Consider the following 21772-nt stretch of genomic DNA (forward strand, 5'->3'; position numbering starts at 1 on the left):
CCCACATAATTTGAGCCCCTTCTAACTTTCACACAGGAAGTATCTATGAGGTGCTTGCCCTTTGGGTGGGGTGGTGGCATTAAGTAACCAAATTGCAATCTAAAATGTGTGGACTAGTTGGAGGTGGGGGTGGTAGAATTAAAAATTAGTCCAACTGCAAGAATACCAAATTTATACAGATATTAGGAAATATAAAATATTCGTGGAAGTCTTTGACAATTTCCCATTAATTTAAAATAAAAGGTGAAGCATTTTCATAATGTGAAATTATCTGAAATGCTGAAATAATTATATGCAAGTTCAGGGAGCCTAAGTCTTCTGCTCACAATGATGCCGCCAGTGTCAGCTGATAAGACTGGAATGGCAGAATTGAGTACTGAAAATGTGTCACCTGTTGTGAAGAAAGTCTTTGATAATCTGGAGAATGGGCAAATGGGCCAGGGTGAACTCTAGCAGCATCCTACCAATGTGACCTTTACCAAGAGAAGAACAGAGACCACTTGCAGCATGAGAACTGTGTCTGGACAGCAGTGGTTTATCCTACAACAGAAACATCAAGCTTTTATGTTTGTCAGCTGAATCTGATGATGGCTATGTTGTTGCTTACATTAGCAGTCTGGGGTTCAGATGGGCTGTTCCAGCAGCTAGTTTCCAGCTCTCTTATCAGACAGTGGGTCTTACCGTGATCATTTTAACAAGGTTCTATACTGATAAATCAAAAGTTACAGTTTACTTTCAAAATTAGAAATCCTAAAGAAGGATATTGTTTGTTTGTCCATCTGTAGTTTTCTACCTGGGAAAATCTAGACTATTGGCAAAAGCACAAAAGTTGGCTGGTGCTTTGAAAACTATTCTCTGAGCTCTACCCACTGAATTCTTCCCACTAAATACTACAAATCTGTCTACCAGTGTGTGTGTGTGTATGAAAATGGATTGTTAAGCTGTAACTAAGTTTGTCTTAGTTGAATCATCAGTGAATTATTCCTCTGCATCTGTCAGAATCTCTGTGAATTAAGAGTTTCATTGGGTCACCAGATTATCTTCCGATCAGGGAGAGATTGATTATATTTCTCCCTGTATACTAATTGTTACCTGCTCAATGAATCCCGAGCTGATGCTAGGGTGAAGCCTCTGAACCCTTGAATGTGACTGAGACATATACATTCTCCAGTCCCCAGACCACAGCACAGGACTGTATCACCTTTTTTATTTAAGCTTATGTCTAATTATTTTTCTTTTAGTTCTCATTGTTGACACAACTTATTTTGGCTTTGAACACCCTTTGACTAATTTATAGTGTCTGAACCACTGACTTATTCTCGTTCACATAGAAATTGCAATAACCTTTCTTCCCTTGGACTACCTGGAATAGAGTGAGCATAGTCTTCATTTTAAAAGCAGTCCTCAGATCTAATAATTCAGAAGCTTTACACTTCTTTGCCCAGCACTTGAGCGTGAATTTTTTTTTGTGGATCTCAGGGATTATCCTCACATCCTATAATGCAACCATGAGAAAACACCACATTGTTCTCCAAAATCAGGTCTTTGTCACTATTGCATTCCCATTGCAAAACAGTTAAGGATTGTAGAATTTCTGAGATTTTACAATGCTGAGATATTTAGCAACCTAGCATGTTCTTTTCTTACAGATGCTGTCTGGGAGTTGAGACTATCGTTCAGAGACAGTGAACTTTATCACTCGCAGCAAGAGCAGCCAGTTTGAAATTTGTATCCATTCTCTAATCTCAAATGAATACACAGAGTGAAATTTTGATGTCTACAGAAACAGTGGACTATTAACATGAAGAATGTTTAAGCATGGTAAAACATTAATTTTATTAGTATCTTTATGTATAATTTATTAGAATCACTTATTTATTAGTAACTTTGCCAAGGATAAGTATATCATGACTCAAGTTTACTTGCTGCAAAAACAATCATGAGAAATGACATGGGAAAAAATGACCATTGACTTTACATTTTTCCTTCCTCTTTTTTTGAGATATAATTGGCATAAAACTTTGTGAAAGTTTAGGTGCATAGGATAGTGATTTGATTTACAACTATCATGAAATAAATATCATAGCAACTTTAGGGAGATTTCATTATCTCACTTAGATACAATTTTAAAGAAATACAATTTGTCTTTTGGTTGTGATGATAAACCTTAATGTCTACTCTCTTAACATCATTAATATAGAACATAAAGTGGTATTAACTATAATTTTCATGTTTTTACTGGGCATCCCTTGAACACTTTTATTTTACAGCTGGCGATTTGTAGCTTTTGAGTGCATTAATCAAATTCTCCTTTTCCAACCCCTGCCTCTGTTAATTAGAAACCTAGTTTCTTTTAATATAAGTATGATTGTTTGTTTTTGAAGTGAACTTTAATCTATAACACTGTGTTAGTTTCTCCTACACAACATTATGTTCACAATTTTTAATTCATTTCATACTGTTCACCAGAATATATCTAGTTATGATATGTCACTTTGTAAAGATATTTCATAGTTATTGACTATTCCCCATACAGTACATTTCTTGTCCCTGATTCATTTACTTTGCAACTGGAAAATTTTCTCTCTTAATTTTCCTCAACTTTTTCTTTTACTATCCCCATTTCCCTCCTTCTTGTGAACAATGTGTTTCCTTCTATATGTACATCTCCTTTTCTGTGTTGTTATGTTCATTTGTTTAAAATTCCAAATGTGAGTAAAATCATTCAGCAATTGTCATTCTCTTCCTGATTTATTTCACTTAGCATATTACACTCTTGTTCTACCCATTTGTTGCAAATAAGAAAAACATTCTATTTAGAGCTGAATAATAACCCATTGTATTTTTATGTGTGTGTGTGTATATATATATATATATATAAATAAATATAGATAAATATGTAGTTAAGGTGGGTAGATATATATATTATAAACACACATCTTGTTTATCCATCATTTATTGATGAGCATTTAATTTGCTTGTATATCCTGCCTATTGTGAATAATACTGCAGTGAATATAGGGTTGAATTTATCTTTTCTACTTAGTGTATTTATTTTCATGGAATTAGTATCCAGATATGGAAATGCTGGATTATATTTCATTTTTAATTTTTAGTTAAATCTTCATACTCTTTTCCACAGTGGCAGCACATATTTCCATTCACTCCAGCAGTGCATCAGGGTTGTTTTTCTTACATCCTCATCAACATTTATGTTTGTTATCTTTTTGATAATAGTCATTCTGACAGGAGTGACATAAAATCTCATTGTGTTTTGGTCTTGCAATTTTCTGATGGTTACTCATGTTGATCGGTTTCATTTGCCTGTTGATTACCTTTCCCCCACTGTATATTCATTTTTTGTAATGGGCTAAATGACCATAACTGCCTGATTTCATTTTCAGGCATTCTTTGTGTTCCATTATTCTGTTTCCTCTGGGCCAATACCATATTCTTTTTATTACTGTAGCTTTGTTTTATAGTTTAAATTTTGGGACAGTGATACATCCTCTATGTACTTTGTCAAAGTTGTTTGTGTTTTTAGTTAGTTTGTATTCTTTTCTTTTTTTTCTTTTTAGTGGTTTCAATTCTTTTGTGTTTACATGTAAATTTTAGAATTATTTACTGTAAGTGTCTGAAAATGCCCTTGGTATTTTGATAGGCACTGAATTTAATTTGTGTAATTTCTTGGCTTATGCTGTCATTTAAACAATATATTTTTCCTCATCTATGAACACAGAATATCCTTTCATCTGTTTGCATTATCTTCAATTTCTGTTGTAAATATTTTATAGTTTTCTGAGTACAGGTCTTTTACCTCCTTGTTTGGATATATTTATTGATTTTTTTTGTAATGCGACTGTAAATGAGACAGTTCCCTCACTTTCTGTATCAGTTAGCTTCTTGTTAGTGTGTAGAAATGCAACACTTCTGTATGTTAATTTTACATTCGTAAATTTTACCAAATGCATTGATAAGCCCTATTACTTTTGTGGCACCATTTTTAGGATTTCGGTTTAAATTATATCATCTGCAAACAGATACTTTTACTCCTTTTCTTAATTAGCTATATTTTACTTACTTTAATTTTGGATAGCTATGGCTAAAATTTCCATACTATACTGAATAAAAGTGGTCAGAGTGAGCACTCTTGTCTTATTCCTGCTCTTATTGGAGATGAATTCAGCTTTTAATCAGTGAGTGTCATGTTAGCTGAGTTCTTGTCATATAAGACCTTAACTGTGTGGAGGTATATTTCCTCTTGCCCACTTTGAGGAGAAATCTATTCATAAATAGATACTGAAATTGTCAAAATATTTTATGACTCTATTGAGGTGACCATATATATTTTATTCTTCAGGTTGTTAGTGTGGTGTATCATAATGATTAATTTGTGGGTATTGAATCACTTTTGCATCCCTGGAATAAAATGGACTTAATCATAATGTATTATCCTCTTAATGTATTGTTTGATTTGTTAACAATTTAGTGATGATTTTTTCATCTATGCTTATCAGAAGTATGTAACCTGTAATTTTTGAGGTATTTGTTCCAGTTTTAGCAGTAGTGTGATACAGAAATTTGGGGTAGGAAGCCTCCCTTCCTCTCGAAATTTTTGGAATATGCTGAGAAGTATAGGTGATAGCTCTTCCCTGTTTGGCAGAAATCACCGGTGAAGCTCTCTAGGCCTGGAATTCTGTTTATTAATCTGTACTCTTTTTTCTCATGAGTCTGTTTAAAGTTTATCAATTTTCTTTATATTTCAAAAGCCATTATTTAGTTTGATTGAATGGTTCTATTTTTAATCATTATTTTATTTATTTATGTTATGTCTATTCACCTCTTTCCTTATACTAACAATTATTTTCTTATTTTACTACATCTTTTGTTTGCAAGATTATGTTATGAGAGTGATGTTTCTTATTTGTATAAGTGGGATTATTTTGCTATAAGCATCCCTATTAATACTGCTTTTGTTATACCCTATGGATTTTGTTTTTGTTTTCATTTTTCTTTATATGTTTTTTCTTTGACTTATACAGCAATCCAGTAGTTGTTAATATTGCATGATTTATATTCCACACTTTAGAATTTTTCTCAGGTTTTTCCTTTTAGTAAATTTCTATTCTCACAGAATAAATTTCTTCACAATACCAGGAGAAAAATGATAAAATTTATACAAAAATCTGAAAGACCCAAATTTTCTGAAATTCTTTTTAAAAATGGGCAAAGCTGTGGGAATTATCCTCCCTGACTTTATAACATACAACAAAGCTACAGTAATAAATTCTTCAAAATATAATACTTAATGAAACACATAGATCAATGGAACAATATAAAGAGTCCTAAAATAAACCCACACACATGCGGTCAATTAGTCTACAAGGAAGGAAGCAAGAGTATACAATTGAAAAAAGGCAATCTCTTCCACAAGTAGTTGTGTGAAAACTGGACAGTACAAGTAAAAAGAAGATGTAACAGCACTTCCTTCCATAGTGTACAACATAAGATAAAAATGGATGGATTTCCTAAATGTAAAGCCTGAAACTATGCAATTTCTGACAAAGAACAGGAGCAGAACTGACTTTGAGATAAATCATAGCAATGTTTATTTTTGATCTGTCTCAAAATTAAAAAAAAGAAAAGTAACAATTACAGTTTTTAGTTTACTGAAGAAAAAATAGATGTACTATGCAATACAGGGATTTTACTTCTTTTATAAGTGTGAAGTGCAAAACCTTTTGCTGAGCAATGGAAACCTTCAAGAAGAGATATGATAACAGAAAGAATAGAAGGGAAAATTTCAGACAATGAAACCAACAAGATTTTAAAATCCATAATATATATATATATCATTTTAGACTCAATATTTAAAAAAACAAAACCCCAACTTTAAAACAGTTGAAACATCTTCATGGAAACTTTTCAAATTCAGACATATGGATGATTTTCATGCACATACAAAGGAACATAACGTTGCTATTCATTAGAAAAATGTAAATCAAAACCAGAATTAAATATAACCTCACAGCAATCAAAATGGCTATTAACAAAGGTCTACAAATGGCAAACATTAATAAGAATTTTGAGAAGAGGGACCCCAGGTACACTGATGGTGGAAATATAAATTGATGCATCCACTATTAGAAAAGAGTGGACAGTGCCCAGAAAACTAGAAATAGAAGCATTGTACATTGCAGCAATTCCAGTTTTTGCTATAAATCTGAAAAAAATGAAAACATTAATTTAAAGACTATATTACCCCAAATTTCCTTAACATCATCATTTATAGTAGCCAAGGTTTGAAGCACAACTCAAATGCCCATCAACAGATGATTGGCTGAAGTAGATGTGAGATATAGATAACATAATAAATATTTAGTCTCTCTCATATTGAAAAATAAAATTCTGCCATTTGGAATAATGTGACTGGACCCAGAGAGTGTTGCACATAGGAAAATAAGTCATACAGAGAAAAACACTCTATGTTGTCACTTAAATGAGGAAAATAAAGATATAAGAGAAATAATCATAAAAAAAAGGAGCAGAATGACATATATATGTGTAGTGAACCAGGAAGTGGTTTCCTGTACGGACAGGGAAGAAGGATGGAGAAGACAGAAATGTGCAAGCTACTAGTAATAAATTAGTGAGCCAACAGGGCTATATTGGCAGCACAGAGATATATTTTAATAATTTAATTGATTTTAAAGACATTATAGGGATATATTATAGTAAAATGTGCATGTAAGTGAGATAAACGTTAAAAAAAAACCCAGAAAAATCAAAATATTTGTAGTACTCTGATATTAAGAGAGGTGATTTATTCAATTTCTTTACTATCTTAATAATGTCATTAGTAGAATTTAAGCTTTTAATTGAAAAAGTATATACTTTTAAAAGTGACATAAGTTTAAACAATTTTTGTCTCTCCCCTTACATCTATAGACAATAAAATGTTCACATCTCAACAAAAATAACTACAACACAAAATAATACTCTGGAATGCATGAGAACAGGTAAAGTTTGGTGGACTAAAATACACAAAAGAGACTGAACTATGGGAAGAGCAAATTTGGTGTCTGCAACCAAGGCCACCTGACTAGGATATATGAATACTCAAGTTCAGAGTACCCAGTAGAATCAGGTTCTCAGTGGTTCACACAGCTTCGGCCTCCAACTGCACCAGTACTCATGGTCACATTAACTAGGGGGGAGCTAAAATGGAGACAGAATTTCCATCCTTCAGACACTCAGACATTCATGACACTCTCCCTACTCCCCATTCACAGTGGTGGAGACAATATACCACGCAACACTGGACATGGCTAAGAGACTTGCCTGATTCCAAATACCCACCAGTCTTTGCACCTTTCCTCAATGTGTACACTGAGTCTCAATGGATATCAGATAAAAGGAAGGGTTCACCATACCAGTGACAAAAGTGGCATTAACTACCAGAGAAGTGTAAGAAGTGACAATGAAAGCACATCTTTTATCCAGACAGTAGTGACTGGAAAGTGCCATTTTGAAATATTATCAGAGGTAGCTGAGGTAAGTAAAACCAAAAATTGTGCAATATTGCAAACTACCAGCATACAAAGCAAGGACTCCAACTCCCAATCTGTTATTTAGTGTCATCAGAGCAATAATTTATCAAGATCATGACCAATCACAGTAACATTACAGGGCACGCACACACACATACAGACACCAACACAGACACAGACACACACGCACACGCACCTGCACACACACACACACACGTACAATGACAACCATGCACCAAACAAACTTAAAGTCATGGTATATTGCCATATAACTAATGGAGAATCCAAATAGATATCATACAGAAACTCAATACAAAATACAAAACTACGAAAGCAGTTTAGTGAGCTCAGGAATAAATGAAATGTTTATAAGGAATACATTACCAAAGAGACTGAAACTATAAAATAAACAAAAGTTATTGGAGGACCAGGAGAATTTAATAAATGAGATGAAAAATGCAACAGAAAGCATTTGAAGTAGAGTGTCTTTGTGGAAGAGAAATTAGCAAACTCACCAATACAAAACTTGAAATGATAGGAGAGGGCAGAGAGTCAAGATTTTAAAAAGTGAGGAAACTCTACAGTAGCCATCAGACTTCCTCAGAAACTGCACATTAGAATGGAATCCTGGAGGTAGAAGAAAGTTAGAAGGCAGCTGATGGTTTATTCAAAGAAAAAATAGTTAATAACTTCCCGAACCTGTGTAATGAACTGATATACAAGTCGGTGAGCCAACAAAACACCAATAACTTTAAGACAAAGTGACCTCCTTCAAGATACGTCATATGCAAATTGGCAAGTCAATGACAGAGTAATATTTTAAAGGCAGCCAAAAATAGTTGTGATAATCTACAAAGGAACCCTCATTAGGCTATCAGCAGATTTCTGAGCGGAAAACATAGGTCAAGGGTAAATAAAATAACATTTCAAACTACTGAAATAAGAAATCACTCACCCAGTAATACACATTTATCACTTAGATATAAAGTGAAAATAAAGACTATACCAGAAACAAGCCTGAATGTGATGAAAAAACAAAACCGAGACACCTTGTAAGAGGTGCAGAGAAGAAGTCTTCTAAGAAATATAAATTCGCAAAATGTGCAAAACATTGACTTAAGTGCTAAGGAGAGACCATGAGAAATTTACATCTGTTTCTTTGGGTATGTTTTTAAATGCTACTATACCATATGTATTAAAGAGAGAAAAATAGGAATTCAGGAGCATTAAATACAGATAATTCAAACTGGTATCTTGTTCACAACCATAAAAGAAATAATTTGAAACAGTAATCATAAAAGGTAAAGAGTAAAAATAAAACAATATTAAAGGAAGATTCTTTCAGCAGAAAAATGACTAAATTATACATGAGATGTTTTATTTTTAATTGAAGTAGAGTAGATGTACTATATTGTGTACTTTCAGATGTACACATAGTTATTCTAATCACCTTGTAGATTATATTGCATTATGAAATATTACAATAATTTTAACATACAATTATTTTAAGCAATTGTGTATAGTTCCATGATCTATACAGATTATCCTTGCTTCTCTCCTTTATGTATACTACTTTCTATCTGTCAATTTTCTACCACTAAAATCTCTTTCCCTTCTACTTTGGTAAACATAAATTTTTTCCCATATCTTTGAGTCTGCTTAAGTCTTGTCTAACTAATCTATTTACATTTCCAACATATCTATCTATCTATCTATCTATCTATCTATCTATCTATCTATCTTTCTATCTCTCTATCATGTATTGTCCTTCTATCTATTTATCATCTATCAATAGCTATAGTGAGATATACAAAGATATTTGTTATTCTTTAGATTCTAAATATAAATTAAACTGTATACGTTTGTCTTTGTCTAATTTTCTTCACTATGCATATTATTTACTAGGTCTATTCAGGATGCTGAACTAGCAATGTGTTATTCATTTTCATGACTGAGTATTATTCCATTGCATATTTATTGAAACATCATACCTTCTTAAGTCCATAGTCTACTGTGGACTCTTGGATTGCTTCCCTTTCTTTCATATTATAAACAGTGCTTTTGTGAACATTGGTTCTTCTCAATTTAGGGTTTTTTTCCACAGATTGTTCCTAGGAGAGGTATTACTGGGTCATATGGTAGTTAATTTTTTAGTTTTTAAACAAATCTGAATACTCTTTTTCTTAGAAGTTGTATCAATTTACGTTCCTACCAAGAGTATACAAGAGATTTCTTACCTCCACATCGTCTCCAACAGTTTCTATTTGTAGACTTTTTCATAATAGCTGTTTGACCAGTGTGAAGTAATACCTCCTTGTGGTTTTGATTTGCAATTACCTAATAATTAGTAATGTTGAGCAATTTTATCACTTGCGTGTTACTCATCTGTATGTTTTTTCGGAAAAATATTAACTCAGGTACTTTGCTCTTGTTTTTGTTTGGGTTTTTGTTTTTCACCTTGAGTTGTTTAACCTAAATCCATGTTACATTTATTAACCTACATCTATTAACCCCTGGTAACTTGCATTGTTTGCAATTATGTTCTCCAATTATACAGGCAGTCTTTTCATTTCATTGATTGTGTCCTAAGCTGTGCAGAAATTTTCAAGTTTATTTAGGTCCCACTTGCTAATTTTTGCTTTTACTTCTTTTTGCCTTAGAAGACTGATATAAGAAAATATTCCTATGATATATATCCAATAGTGTATCACCTATATTTCCTTCTAGCAGTTTTATAGTATCAGGTCTTACATTTATGTCCTTAATAAACTTGGAGTTTATTTTTGTATATGATGTCAGGAAATGCTCTCATTTCACTGTTTTAAATGTAGATGTTCAGCTTTCCCCACACCATCCAATGACGTGACTCTCCTTTTACATTGCGTACTCTTGACTCTTTTATCATAGATTCATTGCTCATAGGTTTGTGGAATTATTTCTAGGCTCTCTATCTGTTTTTATTAATTGTATCTCTGTGCCAATGCCAAATTGTTTTTATCACTGTAGGTTTGTAGTATAGTATGGTATCTGGGAGTGTTATACCTCCAGATTTGTTGTTTTTTCTCAAGATCATTTTGGCAATTTTTAATGGTTTCATGTAAAACTTAGATTTGTTAATTTTCTGGTTCTGTGGAAAATACTACAGCTTCGTAACAGTACTCGCACTAAATAGGTAGGTTTCTTTTTGTAGTACGGCCATGTTAACAATATGAACTCTTTCAATCCAAGAGCACAAGACATCTTTCCATTTCTTTGAATCATTTTTAATTTCTTTGTCAATGTTTTATAATTTTCAGTGTGTAGATCTTTCACATATGTGGTTACTTTCATTCCAATATATTCAGGGTTATGGGGTAATAAATATTATTGCTTTCAACGTCCATTTTATCATATCTCATGATTAATGCATAGAAATGCAAGAGACTTCTTTACATTAATCTTGTACCCTGCTCCCTTGATGAAATTATTTATTGTTCATAATAGTGTGGAGCTCTTAGGATTCTCTATGTAGATTGTTATGCCATCAGTACTGGTGACAATTTTGCCTTTTTCTGTCCATTTTGCATTTCTTTTTCTTCTTTTTCTTTTCCTTTTCCTTTCTTCTATTACTGTTGAAGTGAAGTGGTGAGGGTAGGAATTCTTGCTTGTTCATGAATTTACCCAGAAGGCTTTCAGCCTTTCCCCTGAGAATTATAAATTGTTATAAATGGCCTTTAGTATGTTGAGAGATGTTCCCGTTGTACTCAATTTCATGAGAATTCGGATGATGAATGCATGTTGAATTTTGTCAAATGCTTATAATTTGTGTATTGACATGTTCTTGTGAAATTTGTCCTTCCTTTGTTAGATATGTGTCATGCTGATTGATTTGTGTATGTTGAACCATCCTTGTGACTCAGGAAGTAATCCAACTGATCATCGTGTATAAAAATTTCTAAGTATTGCTGGATTCATTTGTTGATATTTTTCGAGGATTTTTGAATGTATATCATCATTCATCAATGATATAGGATTTCCATTTCCATTTTTTTTTGGTAGTGCCTTTGACTGATTTTATTATCAGGGTAATGGTGGCTTCATAGAATGACTTTGGGAATTTTCCTTCCTCCTTCATTTTTTAAAATAGTTGGGGTAAAGATATTTTAGTGAAGGCATCCAGATATTTTGTTCAAGGGGTGTTCTTAAAATTATACATTGTATTTAATTTATACGGATTGTTCAATTCATGTTCTCAGATTTCTCTTTATTCAGTGTTGGCAGGCTGTAAGTTTCAAGAAAACTGTCCATTTCTTTTAGGTCATCCAGTTGGTTGTCACGTAACAGCTCATTGTGCTTTCATAATCTTTTTTTGTATTTCTGCAATATCTGATATTATTTTTTCTGTTTAATTTCTTATTTTGTTTGTGTCCAGTCTCTGTATTTCTTAATAAGCCTGGCTAAATGTTTACCTGTTTGTTAATATTTTTTAAAAAATTTAAAGGTGTTGATTTTATGATTTGTAATTTATTTTTCAACTATTATTTTATTTATTTTCAACATAATTATTAAAGATTTTTCATTCTACTGCCTTTGGATTTTGTTTGTTCTTATTTCTTGGTATTTTGTGTGGTATACTTGGTCCTTTCTATGAGGTTTTTCCTGTTCCTTGTAGAAGTCATGATTTATTCTCAACTTCCCTCTTAGATTTGTATTTGCTGTATCCCATATGTTTTATGAAGCTGTGTTTTCATTGTAATTTCTCTCCACGTATGATTTTATTACCGCTTTGATTTCATCATTGAACTTGTTTTATTTTATTTTTTAAAGGATGGGGTTTGACCTCATGTTTGTGCTTTTCCTATTCTTCTTTCTAGAGTTGATGCACAGGTTCTTACTTTGTGTATGGAAAAATACTTGCTGTAATCTATATTTGCTTAAAGTTCCTGAGGCTCATTTCATGACATAATGTGTGGTTAATTCCTTAGATAACATCCTGTGCACACTTGAAAAGTTTATGTGTTTTGCTTTTCTGATGCAGTGTCCAATATCTCACTTAGGTTCAAATGATCTAATATGCTATTAAGATCTCTGTTTTCTTACAGATATTCTTTCTGGATGATCTGGCTATCAGAATAGTGGGGTGTTCATCTCATCTACTGTTATTGTTTTATAATGAATTAATTCCGTCATGTCTACTAAAATTTCTTTTTATACTTAGGATCTATGGTGTTGGGTCCATATATAATTTAATGAGTGTAATGCCCTTTTTTTATTGATCCCTTTTTCTTTATATAATGTCATATTTGTTATATTTTGGCCCCTATTTTAATACGTATTTTGCATGAGTTAAGCATTGCAATCTGCACTTTCTTGTCAATTCCATGGAATATCTTTTCCATTTATTTCCAGACTATGTTTATCTTCCACCATAAAATGAGGCTTTTGTGGGGAGGCAAAGATGGTGGAGTAGGAAGATGCTCGTAGCTCACACTTTGCCGCAAATGCACCAGACCCTCATACAAAGACCCACTCAGCTAACCAGAGAACCTGCAGTTCTATGACAGTAGATTGTACTCTTCAATAGATAAAGATGTGAAAAATCCAGTAAGAGGAAAGGAAGAAAGAAAGAAGAAAAGGCAAAACAGAATTGGACAGTTCCAACAGGGAGGGAGCAGCAAAGAAGGACTGGTGCTCATTCACTGTGTCTCCCCTCTCCAGCTGTGTGATTGGCAGGAAGAAGGGGAGCCTCCAAGGCTTTGACATGTACATTGTATAAGTTGACTGACAGAACTAAGTTAAACAGGCACAGAGGATCCCTGTGACACTCAGCTGAAGATGCAGCCCAGAAGCTGGGGGCAGGGTCATGCTGCCCGAGCTGGGTGGTAGATGGGAATGGCTGCACTGTGGCTGCCCAGGGGAATGGATTTGGCATTGTGTCATGGCTGTGGGTGGACAGGGCAGAACAGCCTAGGCCCTCCATAAAACAACAGGGCAGATGCGCCCTGTGGGTGGAAGGGTGCATTACCCATCTCTGAAAATCCACAAGATTTTCTAGGTGAAGAGAGCTGGGGCTCAGACACAGCCACCATACCCTCTGGTGCTTTACACCAATGTGGCAGTGGGGGAAATACCTGCATCTACACCTAAGGACTTAGCAGCCTCAAGGGTCAGACCGAGACTTGTCTAAATCCTGAGGCATATAGGATCCTACTGTCTGGTTCCTCAGAGAACTTGTCTGACAAGACAAACAAGGAGCTGGATTTTGGGCCAGACCAGGGACAGGGCTGCTCCTCAGTCTTCCCTGAGCCCACTTCCGGTGTGCAAACCTGAGGCAGAGCGTACAGAGGCACAGAGCAGCAGAGTGATCAGCAATCTGGAAGGACGGTTGGCCCCTCAAATTTTGGGCTAGATTACAGCCCCTTACAGTGGTGCTGGGAGAGGGCGTGATGCCCTATCATGCCTGGTCATTCTGCAACATCTGACTGCAGCATCGGTCAGGGCAATGTCAAGACAGCCCATAGAGAAGAGAGCTTCATCATACCCAGTGTAGGGTTTAGGAGCGATCTGCTTGCCGACATGTCCTGGGAGCAGCACAGATGAGGGCTCCAGTGGAGGACCTCTGGAAACAACAAGCTGAGCTTCCAAATCAGGATGAATAAAGAAAGAATTCACATTAAAAGTACACAGTCTCCAGGAGGACAATGACCACACCCTTGTATTAATGTGTTTCTACCTGTTCCATTTTTATTACCCTCTTAATTTTTACTTCTTATTGAATTATGTATAGCCCCATTTTAATTCCTTTGAAATTTTTAAAAATATTTTTATTATTATTATTTTTCAAAACACTGCTTCAAATTCTTTTTCTATTATTCATTCAACAATGTCTTCAAACCTTTATTTCTCTCATCTTTAAAATTCTTTAACTCTCTCTCACTTTTTTCTCTTTTTGAAGTTGTATAACTACATAGGCTTTAGGTAGATAAACTCTTTAAGTCCAAATTAGATAACTGAGACTCCATAAACCACAGTGCCAGAGAGGTAGTAGAAAGTTGAAGAAGCAGAGAAACCATCCCCAATTAAACGAACAAGAGAAATCCCATGAAAGAATGATCAGTGAAATAGACATCGATATCCAACTAGATCAAGATTTCAAAAACGGAGTGATCAAATTACAGAAGGAAATTAAAGAGATAGTGCTTAGAGATACAAAATATGTCAAAAATGAAATTGAAACTATAAGGAAGTGTCGAGTAGAATAGGTAAACACGTTGACTGAGATGAGGAATGATTTAAAGGTGTAGAAAAGCTGACTAGATAACGCAGAGGAATGAATTAGTGACTTAGAAGACAGGAAAATAGAAAGCTCCCAATCATAAGAGCTACAAGAGAAACAATGAGAAACAAATGAAAAAAGCATAAGGGACCTATTAGATAATAGAAAGCATGACAATCTTGGCATGATAGAAGTCCCAGAAGGGGAAGAATGACCAAAGGGGATTGCAAAGGTTTTTTGTAGATATCATGACTGAGAACTTCCAAAACTTAAATAAGGAATCAGATATCCAAGTACAGGAAGCTCAGAGTGTCCCAAACAAGAAGAACAGAAATACACCCACACTAAGATATATAATTAAGATGGTCAGAGTCAAGGAAAAAGAAATTATCCTAAAGACAACAAGAGAATAGTAAATTGTGAGTTACAAGAGAATCCCCATAAGGATACCAGCGGATTTCTCTACACAAATACTACAGCCCAGAAGGGATTGGCAAGATATATTAATAGTCCTGAATGGAAAAAATTATATACTGTAGGATACATTGACCAACAATGCTATCCTTTTTGGCTGATGTAGAAATAATGGATTTCACTGACAAGAAAAATCTTTAAGAATTAGCAACACTAGACCCATGCTAAAAGAAGAATTGAAAGGTTTTCTCTACAAAAAAAGCAGCAGGATGCTACAGAAATGTGAAACTCACAGCTGGAAAGTTGATAACTCATGAATTACAAATAAAATAAACACAAAATTTTAAAACAAGACATACAAATAATTGAGAGTGGGAGAGGGAGGCAGGAAAATAGAGAATTTTTTTTTTGGTCTTTCATTTAAAAATATTTTGTTCTCGGTAGGATGGGTGTGAGATCATGTTTTTATCACTTTAAAAAATGCAGTTATATTAATGGTCTGATGGACATAAAAAAGGTTAACAAAAAGACGATAACTTATCAGGGAGTCACTAAAACTAAATAAAATTAATGATAATACAAAGGAAAATGACCAACCATAAAAGGAAGATGAAAGGAAAAAAGAGGAAATTCCAAATCAACTACACATATAAGGTCAATTTGGCAATAAACACAAGCCTATCATCAATTATTGTAAATGTTAATGGACTAAATGCTCCAGTCAAAAGTCGTAGAGTGGCAGGCTGAATAATAAAGCAAGAACCTTCAATATTCTGCATACAAAAGACCCACTTCAGAGAGAAGGACACATATAGATTGAGAGTGAAAGGATGGTAAAGAGTATTTCATACAATTGGAAAAGCAAAAAGGGGTGTTGCATTACTGATTTCAGACAAAATACTCTTTAAAACAAAGGCCATAAAGAAAGATAAAGAAGGACATTTTATAATGATTGAGGGAGTGATACAATATGAGGATAGCACACTCGTTAATACATATGCACCAAATACAGGAGCACCTAAGTACATAAAAATAAATACTAACTGATATAAAGGGGGAATCATATTTGTAGATTTCAACAATGTATTAACATAACTGGACAGATCATTGAGACAGAAAAAAAGTAGGCAACAGAAAAATTAAATAATACGATAGAAATACTACACTTGGTGGATATTTTCAGAGCATTGTAACCCCCCAAAATAGGATGTACATTCTTTTCAAGTGCACGTGGGACATTTCCCAGGATTCATGATGTACTTGGGCACAAAAGAAACCTCAGCAATTTTAAGATGATAGAAATTATCTCAAGCATTTTTACTGACCACAATGCCATAAAGCTTGAAATCAACAACAGAGAAACAAAGGAAAACATGGGGATTAAACAATATGTTATTAAAAAACCAATTGGTCAATGAGAAATCAAAGCAGAAATGAAAACGTACCTTGAGAAAAAAGAAAATGAAAGCAAAACACCACAAAATTTATGGGACACAGCAAAAGCAGTGCTGAGAGGGGAGTTTATAGCGATACAGGCATTCCTCAAAAAAGAAGAACAATGACAAATAAACAATTTAACCGACCAGAAGAATGAACTAGAGAAACAAGACCAAAAAATCCCAAAAGGCAGCGGAAGGAAGGGAATCATAAATATTACGGAGGAAATAAATAAAATTGAGATTAAAAAGAACTTAGGAAAAAAGTTAACCAATCCAAAATCTAGTTTTTCCAAAAAGTAAGTAAAATCGAAAATCCTCTGGCTAAACTAAATAAGAAGAAAAGAGAGAGAGCACAAATTAGCAAAATAAGAAAGGAGAATGGAGAAATTACAACAAAATAATAGAAATACAGAATATCATACGAGAATATTATGAAGAATATTTGGATACAAATTGTATAACCTGGAAGAGATGAACAAGTTTCTGGAAACATACTGTCCACCAAGATTGAATCAAGAAGGAACTGACCACTTGAAGAAACAGAGCACTAGAAATGAAATCAAAATAGCAATATGAAACCTTCCTACAAATAACAGTCAAGGTTTGGATGGATACACAGCAGAATTCTACCAAACAAACACAGAAGAACTCATAACAGGCCTTCTCAAACTCTTCCAGAATATTGAAAAGGAAGGAATACTCCCAAAGACATTCTATGAAGCCACAATCACCCTGATACCACAACCAGGCAAAGACACTGCCAAAAAAAGATTATAGACCAATATCACTGATGAACACAGACGCCAAAATCCTCACCAAAATAGTAACAAATAGAATCCAACAACACAGAAAAAACATTATATATCATGACAAAGTGGGGATCATGCCAGTGACACAGGGGTGGCTCAACTTATGCAAATTAATCAATGTAAAACAGCACATCAACAAGTGAAAGAACCAAAACCACATGATCATCTCAATAGATGCAGGAAAAGCATTTGATAAAAATCAACACCCACGTATAATAAGAACTCTCACCAATGTGGGCATAGAGGGATTTCAGCATCATGAAAGCAATAGATAACAAACCTACAGACACCATAGTACTCAAAGATGAGAAAGTCAAATTCTTCCTACTAAAATCTGGGACAGTAAAAGGATGCACACTAACACAACTCCTACTCAAGATAGTCTTGGAAGTCCTAGCCACAACAATCAAACAAGAGAGAGAAGTAAAAGGGATGTAAATTGGAAAGGAAGAGATAAAAGTGTAACTATATGCAGGTAATATGTTACTGTTTATAGAAAACCCTACAAGATCCACAATGAATTTTCTACAGCTGATCAAAGAATTCAGCAAGGTAGCAGGTTACCAGATTAAGATACAAATATCAGTGGAATTTCTTTATGCTAACAATTCAGATAATACTATAGAGCTAAAGTCAACATGACAGCACTTTATTGGTAGACAAAAATTCATATAGGCCAATGGCACAGCATAGAGAGCCAAGAAATTAACCCAAAACGTTTGGTCAATTAATCTTCGATAAAAGGAGGCAAGAAATTACAATGGAAAAGAGAAAGTCTCTTCAGCAACTGGTGTTTGGAATACTGGAGAGCAGCATGTAATTCAATGCAGCTAGAACATTCCCAATGAAGCTAGAACAACATACACAAAAATAAACTCAGAATGGATCAAAGACTTAAACATAAGTTAAGATAGAATAAACCACCAAGAGGAAAATATAGGCAAAATGTTTTCTGATATGTCTCGAAAATTTCCTCGTGGAAGAAATAAAAGCAAGAATAAACAAATGAGACCTAATGAAACTTACAAGCTTCTGCACAGTAAAGAAACCGGAAGTAAAACAAAAAGACAACCTACGGAATGGGAAAAAAATTTGCATATGAAATCGTCAAAGACTTGATCTCCAGAGTATATAAACAGCTCATCCAAAGAATAAGAAAAAATAAACAACCCAATCCAAAATTGGGTAGAAGACCTAATTAAGCAATTCTCCAAGGAAGACATACAAATGATCAAAAGGCACATAAGAAAATGCTCAATATCACTGATTATTAGAGAAATACAAATGAAAACTGCAATGAGGTATCACTTCACACCAGTCAGAATGGCCATCATTCAAAAATCCACAAATGACAAATGCTGGAGAGGCTGTGGAGTAAAGGGAACCGTCCTTCACTGCTGGTGGCAATGCAGTTTGGTGCAGCCACTGTGGAAAACAGGATGGAGATTCCTCAAAAGCCAAGGAATAGACTTATCATATGACCTAGGAATCCCGCTCCTGGGCATAAATCCAGAAGGAACCCTACTTCAGGATGACACCTGCACCCCAATGATCATAGCCAGCAGTATGTACAATAGCCAAGACATGGAAACAGACTAAATGCCCATCGACATTTGACTAGATAAAGAAGAGGTGGTATATTTATTCAATGGATTAGTAGTCAGTCTTATAAACTGACAACATAATGCCATATTCAGGAACATGGATGTTCCTGGAGAAAATCAGTCTAAGTGAAGTAAGAGAGAAAGAGAAAGAGAAAGAAAAATACCATATGAGAAGGCTCATGTGTGGAATCTAAAAACCAAACCAAACCAAACAAAAAATGCAGAAATACAAAACAGAAAAAGACTCGCAGTCAGAGAATACAAAATTTTGGTTGCCAAGTGGGTGGGGTGTGGGAAGAGATAGGCTGGGAGGTCAAAACTGTAGAATAGATAAACAGGATTGTACTGAATAGCACAGGGAAATATATAAATAATCTACGGCAGCTCACAGGGGAAAAAATTGGATAACAAATGTATATATGTTCATTGTAACTAAAAAATTGTGCTGTACATTTGAATTTGAGGAAACCTTGTAAAAGGATTAAAAATAAATAAAGAAATTAAAAAAGAAAGAAAAAACCTAAATATTACAGGTTTAAATATAAATTAGAGAGAAAACCAAATATGCAAAGAGTAGTAAAACCAAAGATTTTGTTTTTGTTTTCTTTTTAATATAAGCATAATCAAAAAAACTCTAGCCAGGTGCATCATGAAGAAAAGAAGGAAGCTCCAAAGAAATAGAGTCAGAAATAAATGTGGAGAAATAACAATTCTTCCCTCAGATATACAAAAAAGAGATCATTATGTCTATACTTACATGCCAATAAACTGGACAACTTAGAAGAAACAAACAAATGTCTAGAAAGAGAAAGAGATAAGGAGAAACAAATAATTTGAACAAACTGTCTACTAGAAGAAAGAAAAAATCTGCATTTAAAAAAATCTTTAAAAGTTAGTGCTGATTTAAAAAGCTCCCTTGGAAAACTGTAAAAAACACAAAGCAGAACTTATACTCTTCAAACTATTCAAACATAGTGAAGATCTTGGAAAATCCGAAATTAATTCTATGAAGGTTTTATCACCCTGATAGCAAAGCCAACAAAGTAGAAGCAAAGAGAATTTCAAGCCAAAATCTTTGATTGAAAAAGATGCAAATATTCTAAAAATTATTATTAGCAAACTAAATCCAGCAATACTTAAAATGAATTATATGCTATGATCAAATTAAATTCATTGCAGGGTCATAAGAGTGGTGGAACATACATGAAATCAATCAGTTTGATACACCACATTAACAAAAGTAAAAGGGAAAATGACATGGTCATCCCAATATATCCATAAAAAGCATTTCAGAAATTTCAACTTTTATTCATTACAGTAGCAGCAACAACAGCAACAAAAATAAAGCAGAAAAACCAACAACAGAAACCTCTTACCAAATTAGGATTCAGGGAATATATCTCAAAATAAATAAAGTCTTTAATAACTGACAGACAGAGAACATAATATGCAAAAGTGAATAACTGAAAGCCAAATTAAGGAATAAGGAAAGGATGCCCCCTCTCACCATTTCTATTAAACACAGTACGGGAAGTCCTAGCAACAACAATCAGACAAGAAAATAACTTATTGAAGTTGGATTGAATGAAGTAAAACTGTTATTATTTTAGATGACATGATAATCTATATAGAGAACCCTAAAGATTCTCCACACCAAAACAACTAAAACTAAAAAAGACATTTAGCAAAGCAGCATGATTCATGATTAATATACAAAATCTGTTACATTTCTTTACACTAACAATGAAATATTCCATAATTTTAAAAAATCCATATGATATCAGATCAAAAATGAAAAACTAATGAAAAATCCAATATAATAAAATCAATAGGAGACTGATAAAAAATTTGAAGATGATGAAAAGAAATGGAAAGAAATCTCAAGGTCTTAGTTTAGAGGAATTAATATTGTTAAAATATACATAATACAAAAGATGTCTACAGATATAAAGTGATTCAGATCGAACTACATGGTATTTTCCACAGAAATTAAATCAGTCCTAAGATTTGTATGGAACTGCAAAAGCACCAGAACTGCAAAAGAACCAATGAGGAAAAAGAACAAAGTTGGAGTCATTACCCATAACCCTCCCAGATCTCAGACTATATTACAAAAACAGTAATCAAATCAGCACAATACTGGAGAACGAACAAACATCTATATCACTGGAACAGAACACAGAGGCAGAAATAAAACATTACACCTATGGTCAACAAAACTATGACAAAGGAAACAAAAATATACAAAGCCTAAAAGACAGTATTCAGAAAGTGATGTTGAGAAAGCTAGACAGCTACATGTTAATCAATGGAATTAGAACACTCCATCACACTATACAGAAATAAACTCAAAATGTTTTAAATATCTGAATCTAATACATGACACAATAAAAATCCTGGAAATTAACATAGGCAAAACAAGACATAAATTGCAACGAAATTTTCTTATGTCAATCTCCCAAGCTGAAAACAATAAAAGTAAAATAATCAAATAGGTCCTAGTTAAACTTAAAACCTTCTACACAGCAAAATAAACAATATGAAAAGATGAAATTCCAAATGGGAGAAAACATTAGGAAACAATGCTATCAACAAGAGGCTAATTTCTAAAATACACACTACGTTCATACAACTCCATTTCAAAAATCTACAAACAACTCAGCCAGAAAATTAGCAGAAGACAATTCTCTGAAGAAGACAC

Source organism: Vicugna pacos, unplaced genomic scaffold (assembly GCF_048564905.1).
Source record: "Vicugna pacos unplaced genomic scaffold, VicPac4 scaffold_20, whole genome shotgun sequence".
NCBI lineage: Eukaryota > Metazoa > Chordata > Mammalia > Artiodactyla > Camelidae > Vicugna > Vicugna pacos.